Raw genomic sequence first — 14,534 nt, forward strand, 5'->3', positions numbered from 1 at the left:
GATGTGCTCTCCTCCATTCAAGGCAGCATCCAGACCTATATACTCTTGCCGCTAATTCCACTTTTCTAAGAAAGGAATCGATTGACTTAGTTTGGATAAGGTGCCCAACTCAAACAATCACTTGTGGCCAAGAGGAGGTGTCACTTGTTCACACATGGCTGCTCCCACTGAAACAATGGATTGGAGGGACATGAAGACAGAATAGAGTTGATAATACAGGATGCCCAGTCAAATTTGAGATCACATAAATAACAAAAAATTTTTTTTTAGTATAAGTATGTCCTATGCAGGACACTAGTATACTGTGTGATGTTAATAGATATTCCATAGAAATAGTTTCCGTGATTAAAAAGGTTTGGAAAACATTGGGTAACATCTATCAACTCAGCGGGTGCCGTAACTCTCTAAGCGGGGACATGAGGTGGACAGTGTTTCCCAAACTTATCTGACTTTGGAAAAGTCACCAAATACCTAGTGTTGCTCAGAAGCCAGTCTGAGAAATGCTGACTTAAGGCAAATATATCAAGAAAGATGAATTATGAAAATTAGCAACCACTTATGGATGTCTTGATGTTAAGTCACACAAGAGCTCCCAACAATTCTGAAGGTAGCCCAGTGGAAATCTGCATTATCAATAAAATGCACGCTAAGGTCTTGAGCCTGCATCCATGAGTCCTAGCCCTGATCATTTCTCCTTTTATTCTCCATTATCACAATGACTTAAACCTACACCAAATTTTACAGTTGTTTGATTATTTTATTGAGGCCATTTCAGCCCCTTTTCATAACGCTTCTAGACCATTCCTAATACCTGCATCCCCTACCAAAATCACTACTCTATTTACATATTACATTATGATCCAGAAAGTTCATGTTACATCATGATCCAGAAAGTTCTGATTGTGGCCAGTGAAAACTGCCTATAAGAAATGACAACAAATCATGCCAGCAACAGATGAGTAGCCAAAGGCTATTTTTCCCAATCATACAACTTACCTTCTTGAAACTGCCATCTCTTCAGCACCTTTTGACCTTACCCTTGAAGCATTTACTGTCTCTTCTTTTGGCATCTTGACTTCCCTGCTGCCCACTCTCATTCAGAATTTTTGTCAGTCCCCTCAATCCGTTAACATACCCTTCCATGATAGGTCCTTCTGGGGGTTCTGACATGCCTCCAAATACAGAAAACACAAACATAATCCTGTTTGAAACACCTCTACCATGTGCACCCTCTTGAACTTGGATGTACCAGTTTTCAAAATGTATATGTGTCATGAAGCAAGTATGAAAAAAAAAAAAAAAAATCACAGCTTAAAATTTGTCCCAGGTTATAAGATCTACAAGGACCCAGTATGAGTGACTTAACCAGGGTTAATTGGAAATTTAAATGCTGACTGGATATCTGATGATTTTAAAACTTTTTAATATTTGATGGTATTTTAAAAAGTAGTGTTTTTAAATGTGTTAGTGGGCTTTGCGGTTTTGTTAAGAATAAATAGGGGAAAGGAAGATGAAAAAGGGGGAGAGTGCCTTAACTGCTATGAAAAAATATGTCATCTGGAATTCGCTTCAAAGTAATACAGGTGAGAGGGAATGGATGAGAGTGTGGACGGGGCAAGGCTGGCTGGGGGTTCATGATTGTTCTAGTTGGGTGATGGGTACTTGGGAGAGGGCGTCCATTATACTATTCTGTTTATTTTTGTGTATGTTCAAAATGATCCATAATAACATATTTTAAATAAATAAATAGGGCTATTTGATGAGGAGAACCTGGGGGTAGAAAGTGGGAATTATGGGAACAGTCCTGCCACAGATCCTGGACTGGAAACTGAAAGAAAGCTTGAGAGATTACCTTCTTGTCCGCTGTTCCGGCTTCATCCTGTAGAGCATTTACAGTGCTGAGGAACTGGTGGTGGCCCTCACCCAAAACTACAGAGATGTTTCTGTTCTGGGGAGGTCCCCTTGCTCTGACTCCTCACCAGCTGGGCACGGGTGTCCACTCCCCGTGTCGGGGAATTTGCACCAGGTCTTGGTTTTTGCTGGTGCCGTCACTCAAGGAGTAGACATCACGTACTGAGCTTTTTCACTTGTTCTCTGTGGAAACCTTTGTTTCCCTCCATGGGCTTGCCAAGATGCTGGCTGTTGCTCTGAGGCCGAGTTTTCTGCCCTTCTCACGTGAGCCCTTTGGGTTGCTACTCTCTTTGCTGATCTTCTTTCTCTCGTGCTGAGATGACAAGAGGTGCTCTTCAGACCCTAGCAGGAAGAGTGCCTTTCTGAGCAGAGCACGAGCTCCAAGCAGAACCACCCCTCCGAAATCAAAGACATGACAGTTCCTGTGGGACAGTTTTCAACAGCCCGCTGCAGCAGCAAGTGGGACTATCAAGGGCCAACATCACATACTCTACAAAAACACAAGCTCTGAGGGGAATTCTGGCTCACGGTCAGATGGAATTCATGACCTGCTTACAGGATAGGTGTTTGGGAGACATCTCAATGCTTTCATGGAAAGAGATGACTTCCTGGATCGGTCTAGGCTCTTAGCTTCAAACCACAGGAACCAATTCTGGCAGATGTAAGCAAGGTAAGAATTTACTGAAAAGATGTGTTGGTAGCTCAGATTCTCCAGGAAAACTAAAAAGTCACATTGACAATACAGGTTGGAACAGGGGAAGCGAAGTTGCCAGTGTCATGGCGAAAACGCACTGCCCTGTTCCTAAACACTGAGAACCACCACCGCTGTCAACAGACCTGCCCTCGATGCTGCTTCTTCAGCTCACTAGCTCCAGAGCCAGGTCCAACCCAGGGGCATCCAACTGGCTGGGCCAGGGATCTGCCCACACCCCACCTCTAGGAAAGGACAGGGAAGGAGCATCCAGCCTTTCCTATCTCCCCACTGGCTTCCACAGGGGGTGTCATCACAGTGAAGTGCCCATTTCACGTGTTCCCTTATGATCCAGAACAGCTGAACCCATATGCCCTTCAGATGTGGAAGATTTGAACCCCAAACCAATGCAGAAGAAGTCACCCTGGGGGCTCTGTCAAAGAAGAGCTGCAGAAGCGGGGGAAGGTCTCCTTGTGAGGAAGAAATTAGGGGGCGAGAATGGGAACACTGCTAAAGCATTACGCTTTGAAGACTCAGAGAAGCTGCCTGTCTGCAGCCGTGCCTTGTCTCCGCCTCACCTCTGGACTTCTAACCTTTGCACTCAGTGTTTATTACACACTCATTTTTAATTAAAAAAAAAAGACTCATTGAAAAGAAAATGATGAAAGAAGAGAGCAAAGGGACTATGGTGGCCACCTGCCATTTTTATCCCTTTACCAGAATAAAGAGGGAATAAAAGATATTTGCTAATCCTGAAAAACAGCCCAAGAGCCTAGACCCTTTGGAATTTGCCTTTCTGGATTTGGGAAGAGGATCCCCAACATAGCCAGAGAGCAGAGTGGCAGCACAGATTCTGGGCAACACACATCCGCACGCTCCTCTGCCATCCGCTGCAGGTCCAGCGGACACCACCCGCGCACACAGCCTGAACGCGGTTATTGTAATGAGTCTCTGCTCACTTGGCAAGAGTGTCAAGACTTAAAATCAAGCCTGAACTCTTCCTCTGAAATACTTCAGAATTAAACGTACAGATTTAGGATAGTGAAGCAAACCTGAACTGCCTGCTTCCAAATACCATCTTCATTCATATCAATGATCACTGCCTTCCATGCCTGCATTTATAAATCTACTTGACCCCCACTGCCCGACACGTGTAATTTGCCATGCAGTATATTGCCTTAGTACTGCTCAAGGCTGTGATGGGGTGATCTCACTTCCCTTAATTGAGGGCACTTGTTTTCCCTTTGCCAGTGAGGAGAGCAATTGGAAATCCTGCTGAATCCACAGTTCCTCTTACAGCCTGAGCTGGAAGTTACAGCCATTTGCTTTTTCAAACTATGCTTTCCAGGAATAAGCCACCTGCCTGCTAATGTGAACCATCATCTAGATGGGCCCAGGCCTGCACTATTGGTAAATAAAACATCTGATCATACCTAGGAAGCTATCAAAGACTAGTAGGGTCAGATCAAAAGGACTCAGGTGCTAACTTGAATAGGCTCCCCTGACCAAAGTGGACACAACTTAAGTATAAAAGAGAATAATAACAGCAAGAGACTGAAATTATTTACAATCCATAAATTATAGTGATAGTAAAAAAAATCACCATGACTTAGTCACATTTGGAGGAGGCTGGGGAAAAACTCATTATTTTGAAAACTGATAAACAAAGGTAAAGAATTGAGCACTTATGCCATTTTTCCCATATAAATGATAATCAAACAGTAGACAAGGGAAATTTTCTCTTTATAGAAGTATTCCAGCTGAAAAATAAAGGATAATTAGTGGAATAAGAAAATTATCGCTTTGCAACTTCTAATAGATAAATGAATCAAGGCAATAATCATTGGTGGGTGCTCACATCACAGACAGACAGACAGTCATACACCACGAGCCTCCTCATGGAACCCACCACTATCTACAAAGTAGTCTTGCCAAGAAAAAAAAAAAAGGATCAACCCTGGCAGCATCCAAGTGGAACAACCTTCTGGGAATGGGAACACAATGCGAAGTAGACAGCTCTTTCAAAATGTGTTCTTGCCAAAAAATGTTGAACTCCAGTCCAATCAAGCCTTTAGATTTCCAGTTTACAGGAAAGGCTGTCTGCCCACATTGCAAGTCCTTCACTGAGAGGGGATCTGCACAGCACACCTCTAAGTCTACCTCAGCCACTCCTGGTACTGCTAGGATCCACAATTTCATGTATGTTCTGAAAGTAGCTCCTCTGGGATTCCAGTGGGCCACTCTTCCTGCAGGAAACTACAGCCTCCAGCACTGTAGCTAGCCTCAGGACCACAAATGACTCTCATCTTCACTCTCCTCTACTAACCATTTTAGATTCAACTCACCCTCAGCCTGCATCTGCACTGAGCTCAGTGGCTTACCTGAGTGGTGAGTGGTGTGACCAGGACCCTCACACCTGATAGGTCTAAGTTGCCACTCTTGCCCATTCACCATCAACATTGGAAAAGGAGTACCAAGAGCCACCCCAGTGGACCACCTGGGTGGCAAGCACATCCATCACATTCTATTAGCCATCTCATCATTCTCTGCATGTCAGGATCCCCCGGCTATCCACTTTGACCTTGCCACTGATTGCAATTACAATAATTGCATCCATAACAATTCAAGATTTGGGAGGTTATCAGCCTCAGTGTCTTCATCCTGGTAGTCAGGGTCCCATTCTTTCCTAACTGGAGTCCTGACCTTGATATAGCAGTCCTACCTTGGTCAGGAGATCTCATCTTTGGAGCTCAGTTACTCTGATGATTATGTCTTTGGCCTGGTCCACAGCCCTCTCAGCCCTCCAGTCGTAGGAGTTGAGAGTTCTCCTGGTTTTGGTGCAAGATAGCCTTTGACTCCTGTATCAATCAGCCAGTGGATGTGGGCTGCCCTGGGAAGGGGCATGACCTTAGTGAGGTGGCTCTCTACTCTTGAGGCAACCCTAAGGGGCTGACAGCTAAGGCTATGTGCCAGCAGCACTCCCAGCAGCCAGGGCAACAAGTCCCTTGAAAGAGCATCTGGGGGTGCATCTCACTGTCCTCCACAATCCTCTTCCCTTAAGCCTGTTTGGTTTTCCCCTAGATGTAAGTGTGCAGTAAAGAAATATATCTGGACTTTATTGTTTATATTAAATATTTGTTCCTTCAGGCACACAAACTCGACTTACAAATATATGCCTAAGAAATCTCATCACAAAAATGTCACTTTTTTCAACAATTTACTTTTCTTTTCTTTTCTTTTTTTCTTTGTGGTTCACGCCACGCGTCTTGCGGGATCTTAGTTCCCCAACCAGGGATTGAACCCAGGCCACCGCAGTGAAAGTACTGAGTCTTAATCCCTGGACGACCAGGGAATTCCCAGCAATTTACTTTTCATTACTATGTTAAAATTTAAACAATTTAAAGGGAATTGGACATAATATAATCAATAATATAATATTATATATTCTATATAATATAATGAGTGCATATAGATGTTTATTATGATTGCCATGTGCTGGGCACACTGAGCGCTTAGCTAATGTGTGAGAACAGATTTATTCATTGGATGTTTTTATTAGCCCTTCTGGAATCTTTTCTCATTTAAGAACCCCAATACTCTACCATTTAAAAATCATCCTGAAAGAGCCGCTTCAGAGGATGCAGCACCATCATCCTTACTTGACAGCTTCAGAGTGCTGACATCATCCTTTAAATATAAAGCAATCACTGGACTCAACAGATGTGCAAAGCTTGCTCTCTGATGGAGACTGTCAAGATACTTGCAGTGAATGGCAAATCGGCCACACGATCTGCCAGAAACCTAACCGCATGGGCTGACAGCAAAGTGTTTCCCTTGGGAATGTACCCTCCACTTACCTGGAAAAATGCAGCTTCCTCTGAGTAGAGGAGGAAGAAGGCAGCTGGCGGGAGGCAGCCATTCTAGACACACCAGCAGCTTAGGCACATCCCACAGAGGGGAGGAGGTTAAAGTTGGGCCAGTGTCCACTTCTGATCCAATTGTCTCTAACCCTGGAGAACGCATGTACACTGTGGAGTATTAGCATGGCTGACTTCGATCTTGGTGGGGTTCTAGGTGAGCAGTGCTGTTTTCAGAGATGGGTGTGTCTACTTACTTTAGGTAGTCATTGTGAGCAACTGGTTAAATGGAAGTCGCTGTCTTGATGCTTCTTGGCTTCAGGACCCTCTCTTCCCCACCACGACCCATTGGTCTGCTTAGGTGAGTGTCTTGTGCTGATCATATTGCTTGTCTGTGTAATTCTTCACCCTCACACTGACATATATAAGTATGTCAACCATTGTGTATCCAGACTTCCTTCTCACAACATTCTAACCTCATCTTCCCAGAGCACTTCACCCTTTCTTCTACCTCTTGCATAAGAGAAAATGCTGTCCCCAGTGTTCCATCTTTTCTACACTTTTGCCACCTGTTCTTCTTCTTGAGGACCTCATAAATGATTGTCAATTTCCTTTTGTCTTAAATGAAGGAGTTGTGTTAAAATTAACTCTAACGTTCCTTTTAGCTCTAAAGTTCTGTGATGCTATAATTTTTAACCATTCTTTTGCCCTGACACTCTCATTATCTGAAGCTGTTACTTTCTTAGTTCATGGAATCCTTCATAGTTGGGGTTATAGCATACTTCTGTAATTCAAGCACAATATTTATAACAGGAGTCATTTTGCAGATACAATGTAAAATGTATAAATATGTGATTAGAAGATTGTAGGGTAATGGGGTATAATCTGATGATTTTAATGTATCATACAGCATTTTACAATATTGCTACACAATATAATGTACATTTTATGAGTTCTTGACAGCATTTTTTAAATCTTCTGACACTGCTTTTCAGATGGTTTAAGATGTTCATTAACTCTTTACTACTTCAGAATAAGCTTTACTAAGTGAAACATCTGCCCTCAAATCAGACTATTTTTATCCAAATGATGTGTTTCTGCAGCACGTTAATAGGTGCTCCATACAAAAGGATTTTATAATCAAATAAATGTTGGGAAAGGCTGGGTTAAATACAGTTAAATAGGTTTTCAACTGCAGGACATCGCAGAACCTTTTATGAACTTTGAAAGGAACCCCTTTCCAAACCTTTTTTCACCCAAACACTGTTTAAAATCTCGTGAAGTACTATTCAGTGAAAAGCTGAATAGGTTGGGAAAAGCTGCCTTATCGTTACTTGAGACATACTTTGTGTTCTAATCTAGAAATGTATTTAAACTAATAAAGGAGAAAAAGGATAGCTTTTGAGATTTTTTCTCTTTGCCTTTCTTTGCCTGATCTGGAGTGGAAGGAGGCTCATCCTGACCATGTCTCTGGATGCTTCTTCCAAGTGCTGCTCTTTTATTTAATCTGTTGGAACTAAATCTATGACCAGAGGTAGAGATGGCGGGGGGGCGGGGGGAAGAAGAAGGGAGTAAATATGAGAAAATGCTTCCACCGCGTTCCTTTGATGTGAAAAGTGATGTTGAAAACTAGGCTAGTATCATAAGCAAATACTTTGTATTTAAGGAAGCATTTATGAGTCTTTTTCCCCCTCTTAGAGCGTACCTTATTAGTGAAAATGATAATACAACTATTCTAAAGATTACTAAGTTGATTTTGAACAATTCATGAACATTCTTTAAACAAAAAAAGCTGGATGTCCTCTAAGGTTTTTTTTTCTGAATTATGTACTTTACTTTTTTTTAACATCTTTATTGGAGTATAATTGCTTTACAATGTTGTGTTAGTTTCTGCTTTATAACAAAGTGAATCAGCTATACATATACATATATCCCTATATCTCCTCCCTCTTGCGTCTCCCTCTCACCCTCCCTATCCCACCCCTCTAGGTGGTCACAAAGCACTGAGCTGATCTCCCTGTGCTATGTGGCTGCGTCCCACTAGCTATCTATTTTACATTTGGTAGTGTTTATATGTCAATGTTACTCTCTCACTTCGTCCCAGTTTACCCTTCCCCCTCCCCATGTCCTCAAGTCCATTCTCTACGTCTGCGTCTTTATTCCTGTCCTGCCCCTAGGTTCATCAGAATCATTTTTTTTTTTTAGATTCCATATATATGTGTTAACGTACGGTATTTGTTTTTCTTCTTTTTTTTTTTTAACATCTTTATTGGAGTATAATTGCTTTACAATGATGTGTTAGTTTCTGCTTTGTAACAAAGTGAATCAGCTATACATATACATGTATCCCCATATCTCTTCCTTCTTGTGTCTCCCTCCCTCCCACCCTCCCTATCCCACCCCTCTAGATGGTCACAAAGCACAGAGCTGATCTCCCTGTGCTATGTGGCTGCTTCCCACTAGCTATCTATTTTACATTCGGTAGTGTATATATGTCCATGCCACTCTCTCACTTTGTCCCAGCTTACCATTCCCCCTCCTCATGTCCTCAAGTCCATTCTCTAGTAGGTCTGCGTCTTTACTCCCATCCTGCCCCTACGTTCTTCATGACCTTTTTTTTTTTTTTTTAAGATTCCATATATATGTGCTAGCATACGGTATTTGTTTTTCTCTTTCTGACTTGCTTCACTCTGTATGACAGACCCTAGGTCCATCCACCTCACTACAGATAACTCAATTTTGTTTCTTTTTATGGCTGAGTAATATTCCATTGTATATATGTACCACAACTTCTTTATCCATTCATCTGTCGATGGACACTTAGGTTGCTTCAATGTCCTGGCTATTGTAAATAGTGCTGCAATGAACATTGTGGTACATGTCTCTTTTTGAATTATGGTTTTCTCAGGGTATATGCCCAGTAGTGGTATTGCTGGGTCATATGGTAGTTCTATTTTTAATTTTCTAAGGAACCTCCATACTGTTCTCCAGAGTGGTTGTATCAATCCACATTCCCACCAACAATGCAAGAGGGTTCCCTTTTCCCACACCCTCTCCAGCATTTATTGTTTGTAGATTTTTTGATGTTGGCTATTCTGACCGGTGTGAGGTGATACCTCATTGTGGTTTTGATTTGCATTTCTCTAATGATTAGTGATGTTGAACATCCTTTCATGTGTTTGTTGGCAATCTGTATATCTTCTTTGGAGAAATTTCTCCTATAAGTTTTCACAGGATGTAATTTACTTAAGCTTTACTTTCATGTGCTTCTTCTTTCAGCATCTCCACATGCCCTCCTCCAGACAAGAAAGAGTTAACACTCTGCAATTCTCACCCCACACCTCTTCTGAAATTCCAGAGGCAACTTAACTTACTTTGGAAAGAGAGGATAGTTCTTAAGATTCCCAACATCCAACTGGCTTTGAAACCATATTTTTCTTCACGATTAGTACTCATTTTTTCCTTTTATCCAACAAACAAGACAAAGAGACAATTTGGAAATGGTCTCTGCCCTCAAGGGGCTTAGAGTCTAACCAGACAAGCCCAACTTGAGGTCAGAGGGTACATAAAAGGGGGTTACCAAGTGGGCTTCTTGAGGATGGTGAAACTTGGGCTGAATCTTTCAGTGTTTGTTTAGTAGACCAAGTAAAGCAAATGCATTCACGAGAGAGGGCACAGCCTGAGAAATCTCACAGAAACTGTAACATCCTGACACTATTTGGGAACAGCAACTTGTTCCCAGGACTGGGGCATAAAGCAAGGCAGAGCTGGTGAGAGAGGCAGGTGGGGTCACATGATGCAGGGATTCAACTTTATCCTATAAACTACAGGGGGTCATCCAAGAGTGTAAAGCAGGGGAGACAAAATAAGTTTTCCATGCAGTACAATTCATGTAGTACTATGTGGAGAACAGATTTGAGGGCACCAAACTGTAGAGACAGGGAGAGCAAAGGGAGGGCATGAGGATCCAGGAGAGGGATGGCAAGGGCATGAATCACGGAGGCGGCAGTGGGGCTGGAGAGGGGATGGATACAAGAAATATCAAGGAGGTAAAACAGATGGAATGCGTTCTCTGTTTTGATATGCATGTGAAGGGAGGTCTGAGGTTTCCAGCTTCGCCAACTGGGAAGATGGTGGCATCTCTCACCAAGTTAAGAAACCCAGGAGCAACAGCCAGTGTTACAGGGGCAGGAGGGAGGGGAAGGATATAAGAAATTAATTTGTGTATTTCTGAGTGTAAAGGGCCTGTGAGACATCCAGGTGGAAGTGACAAGAGAGGAATTGGATATGTGGAACTGAAGCTTAAGAGAGGTCTGGGCTGGAAAAAGTGATTCTAGAATTTTTGTGTAGCTGGGTGACTGGGTGAGGATTCTATCCTACTGACAGAATATTCTGACTAAAATGCTATAAAGTTAGAAATAAATAACAAAGAATAATTTCCATATATTTAGACATTTAAATTTTTTTTCAAATATTTCAAAATAATTCGTGGGTCAAAGATGGATAACATAGCAGAAATTAGAACTGAAAGATAATGAAAACACTATGTATCAAAAATTATATATCAAAATACAACTATGTATCAAAAATAATGCTAAAGTAATATTTGGAGAGAAATTTTATAGTATTAAATGAATATATTAGACAAGAAGAAAGATTTAAAGTTACTGAGCTAAGAATCCAAATCAATAAATTAGGAGACAAAAACAAAAACAAGATAAAACAAAAGCTTTAACTCAGGGAAAATAGAAGAAAATAAATGTAAGAGCAAAATTAATGAAATAAATAACAAAACAAAGAAATAACAAAAACAATCAAAGAAATAAAAAGCCAGATTATTAAAAAGACTAATAAAATAAACAAATTTCTTGTATGATGGATAAGAAAAGAATCCTGGCACAAATAAGGTATTAGGAATGGACAAATACCAGGAATGTCCAAAAAGAACACCTATATACAGTGATTTGCAAATAAGAATTTCATACAAATAACATTGAAAATTAAACAAAATAGATAATTTCCCCCCAAAAAACTTTATGAAATGGATTAAAAAAAGAAAAAAAAATCTGTAGACCTAGAACAATTACATAATTTGACTAGTTTAAGCATACACATAGACACATACACAAATATCATTCCTATATATCACCAACAGTCAATTAGACAAAGTAATTTTTTAAAATACATATTGCAAAAGCAACAAAGCATTTAAGATATCTAGGAATAAATCTAATAAAAGATATACAAGGGAGAGTTATAAAACTCTAATAAATGATATAAAGAAAAACTATACAACATATACCGTGTTCACAAAAATAAAAAAAAAAAAGAAGACTCCATAGGTAAAGATGATGGTTCTCCCCAATTTATTCTACAAATTCAACGTACTTCTAATCAAAAGCTAAAAGAGTATTTCACATAATTTGGTGATCTTGAAATTCAGGTAGAAGAGTGAAGAACAAAGAATAGCCAAGAAAATTTAAACAATAAAGGTAGAGTCACCCTATAGGAAAGATTATTATAAAACTATAATATTTAAATCAGTGCAAGTAAAGACAAATGAAAAGAAAGAAGGCCTAGAAGAAGAAAAGAAGAAGGCCTAGAAACAGACCCACATAAAAAAGAAAATCCAAAGTGACTACAAGTCAGTGGGAACAGGATGGATTACTCAATAAATGGGTCTAAGACCACGGGCTATAAAATTAGACTCCTACCTCACCCCGTAGATGGGCTAAAGGCCCATAGATAAAAAATGAGACTAGAACTTTTAGATGCAAACACAGGATATTTATGGCATCAGGATAAGGAAAAATTTCTTAAATGAAAAGCCAAACAATGTATAAAGGGAGACACTGTTAGATCTGACTGCATTAAAATTAAAAATTTTTATGACTGAAAAATGCCATAAACAATGTGAAAAGATAAGCCACAGAACAGAAAGAGATGTTTGTTTCCCAAAATATTAATGTCCTGGATATGTACAGAATGTCTACAAATTGCTAAGAAAAATATGAACAGCCCAATAAAAAAAAAAGACACAGGAGATGAACAGGAAATGCACAAAAGAGAATATTCAAATGCCCAATACACATAAGAAAATATGCTCAACTTCACCTGAACTAAGGGACATGAAAATTTAAAACATCATAATAATAAAATACCATTTCAATCTATCAGATTGGCAAAAATTAATAAATCTTTTCTTTCTTTTTTGGGGGGGGATTTATTCCATCTTTATTGTGCATCAGGGCGTACATGATAAGCATAGGTCACCCTCACTAGCCACTCATCTGCTGTCCTTCTCTGGGTGAACAAGCTCTGTAGGAAATTCTAAATTTAGCCCAAGAGATCAGGATCAAGAAGGGAAGAAAAAAAAAAGGCCGAAGCCACGTCACCATCCTGCTATATCTCTATCTTAAAAGCAACACCTGACGTCACCGAACACTCACCTGCACGTGACAGTCCTATGCAGGAGACATGGGGCTCTGCTAGGGAAATCACTTGCTCTGCTAATGAATTTTTTTTCCCCCATAAAAGGACACCTGGCTCCCTGATACAGATGTGAAATTACAGAATGTCTCGAGGACTAAGCACAAGCCTGTTGCTTTCCAACAAGATTATAAACCCATTGCTTGCTTCAGTACACTTTTTTTCATACATTCAAAAGTTGTTCTAAAACTCCAGAAACGTGAGTACCTTTGTCACATCCTGAGCACTCAAACACCACCCAGTGAGCTTCCTGCCGGCAGACACAGGCCTTGACAAACCAGTCCCTCCCTAGAAGTCCTGAGACTGGGTACTGCCAGAAGGTTGCAGGTTCATGCGGAGTTCGTACATGTGATTGAGCGCTTGTGTGAGGAAAGCCCCGCTGGTGTTGATCTCCGTCAAGGTCAGGTTATCCAGCTTGGCATGCGCCTCCTGCTGTCTCATGAAGCTGTTGGCAGACACCCGGAGCTTGGCTATACGAGTGTCCCGCACATCCTTGATCAGGGTCCAGATCTCATCTGTTTTCAGGATGTAGTCCGAAGCGTGATTTAACAGGAGTTTGATGAGCTCCATGTAGTAAGGGCTGGGCATAGGGGTAAAAGTTTTCTTCATTTCATTCATGATCCCTAATCTTCTCCAACTTTTCCACGTCCATCCACTGGGGCTGGTGGGGCGGGCGGTGAGCAGCCGACACTTCTGTCTCTGTTTCAGGTTGATCGCCAGCCACAGAGGCACCTGCACTGGTAAGCCGGTGTTGAAAGGCCCCAGGCCACCCTCGATGAGGTGGATCTTGTCCAGACTGAAGTTCAGGATTATGGTGACCAGATCCTATTCGGCCAAAAACTCCACCTCAGCCGCGTCCATGGCTGCGCCCATGGCCAGCCCGAGACTTGCCAAAAATTAACAAATCTTATCATATCAGGTATGTTGGCATAGATGTGCGGACAAAGAAATTCTTCATCCTGCTTTCTGTAGTATAAATTGGCATAAATATCTTGTAGAACAATTTGGCAATACCCAGTAAACATGAAGCTGTGACTACCCTGCGAGCAGCAATCTGCTTTTCAGGAATCTCATAGAGAAAACATGAGCTCACGTGGATGTGAAGATGTCTATTATACAAGAACGAATGGAAACAAGCTATCAATTGGGTAAATGGAAAGTAGTTTATTCAAACACTTGAACACAAAGAGCTGCTAAAATAAATGATTTACATCTACATATTTCAACATGGATAAATCTCAAGTATATAATTTTGAGTTTAAAAAAAAAGCAAGTTGTAGAAAATGTGTTCAATATGAAGCCATTTATTTAAAACTTCAAAAACCCATAGGACAATACTCTATGTTGTCTTTTTGATATATACAGATGTAGAAAGTACACCACGTCGGGGAATAATACTGGCTACAGCGGGTGCTGGCAGGGCCCCACCCATATTCCCTCCAAGCTCATTATTCCTGAACCCTTCAGCTTCTTAGTGCTAACACCTTCCACTCTACCTGAAGGCTGGAGGAGAAGGCTCAGCCCCTCACGGGGCAGGCCTGAATGCCAAGGAGTCTACAACCAACGACAAAGGGAGTTGATGGGTA

The 14,534-nt window shown here is 41.1% G+C and overlaps 1 pseudogene; it reads right to left on the reverse strand.

Annotated features, from left to right (window-relative positions):
• Positions 1–13,236: 13,236 nt before the first annotated feature.
• LOC133098862 (DNA replication complex GINS protein PSF2-like) lies at positions 13,237–13,809 on the reverse strand (annotated as a pseudogene).
• Between the last annotated feature and the right edge of the window lie 725 nt (positions 13,810–14,534).

The sequence above is a fragment of the Eubalaena glacialis genome, chromosome 1 (genome assembly GCF_028564815.1).
Source record: "Eubalaena glacialis isolate mEubGla1 chromosome 1, mEubGla1.1.hap2.+ XY, whole genome shotgun sequence".
In the NCBI taxonomy this organism is placed as follows: Eukaryota; Metazoa; Chordata; class Mammalia; order Artiodactyla; family Balaenidae; genus Eubalaena; species Eubalaena glacialis.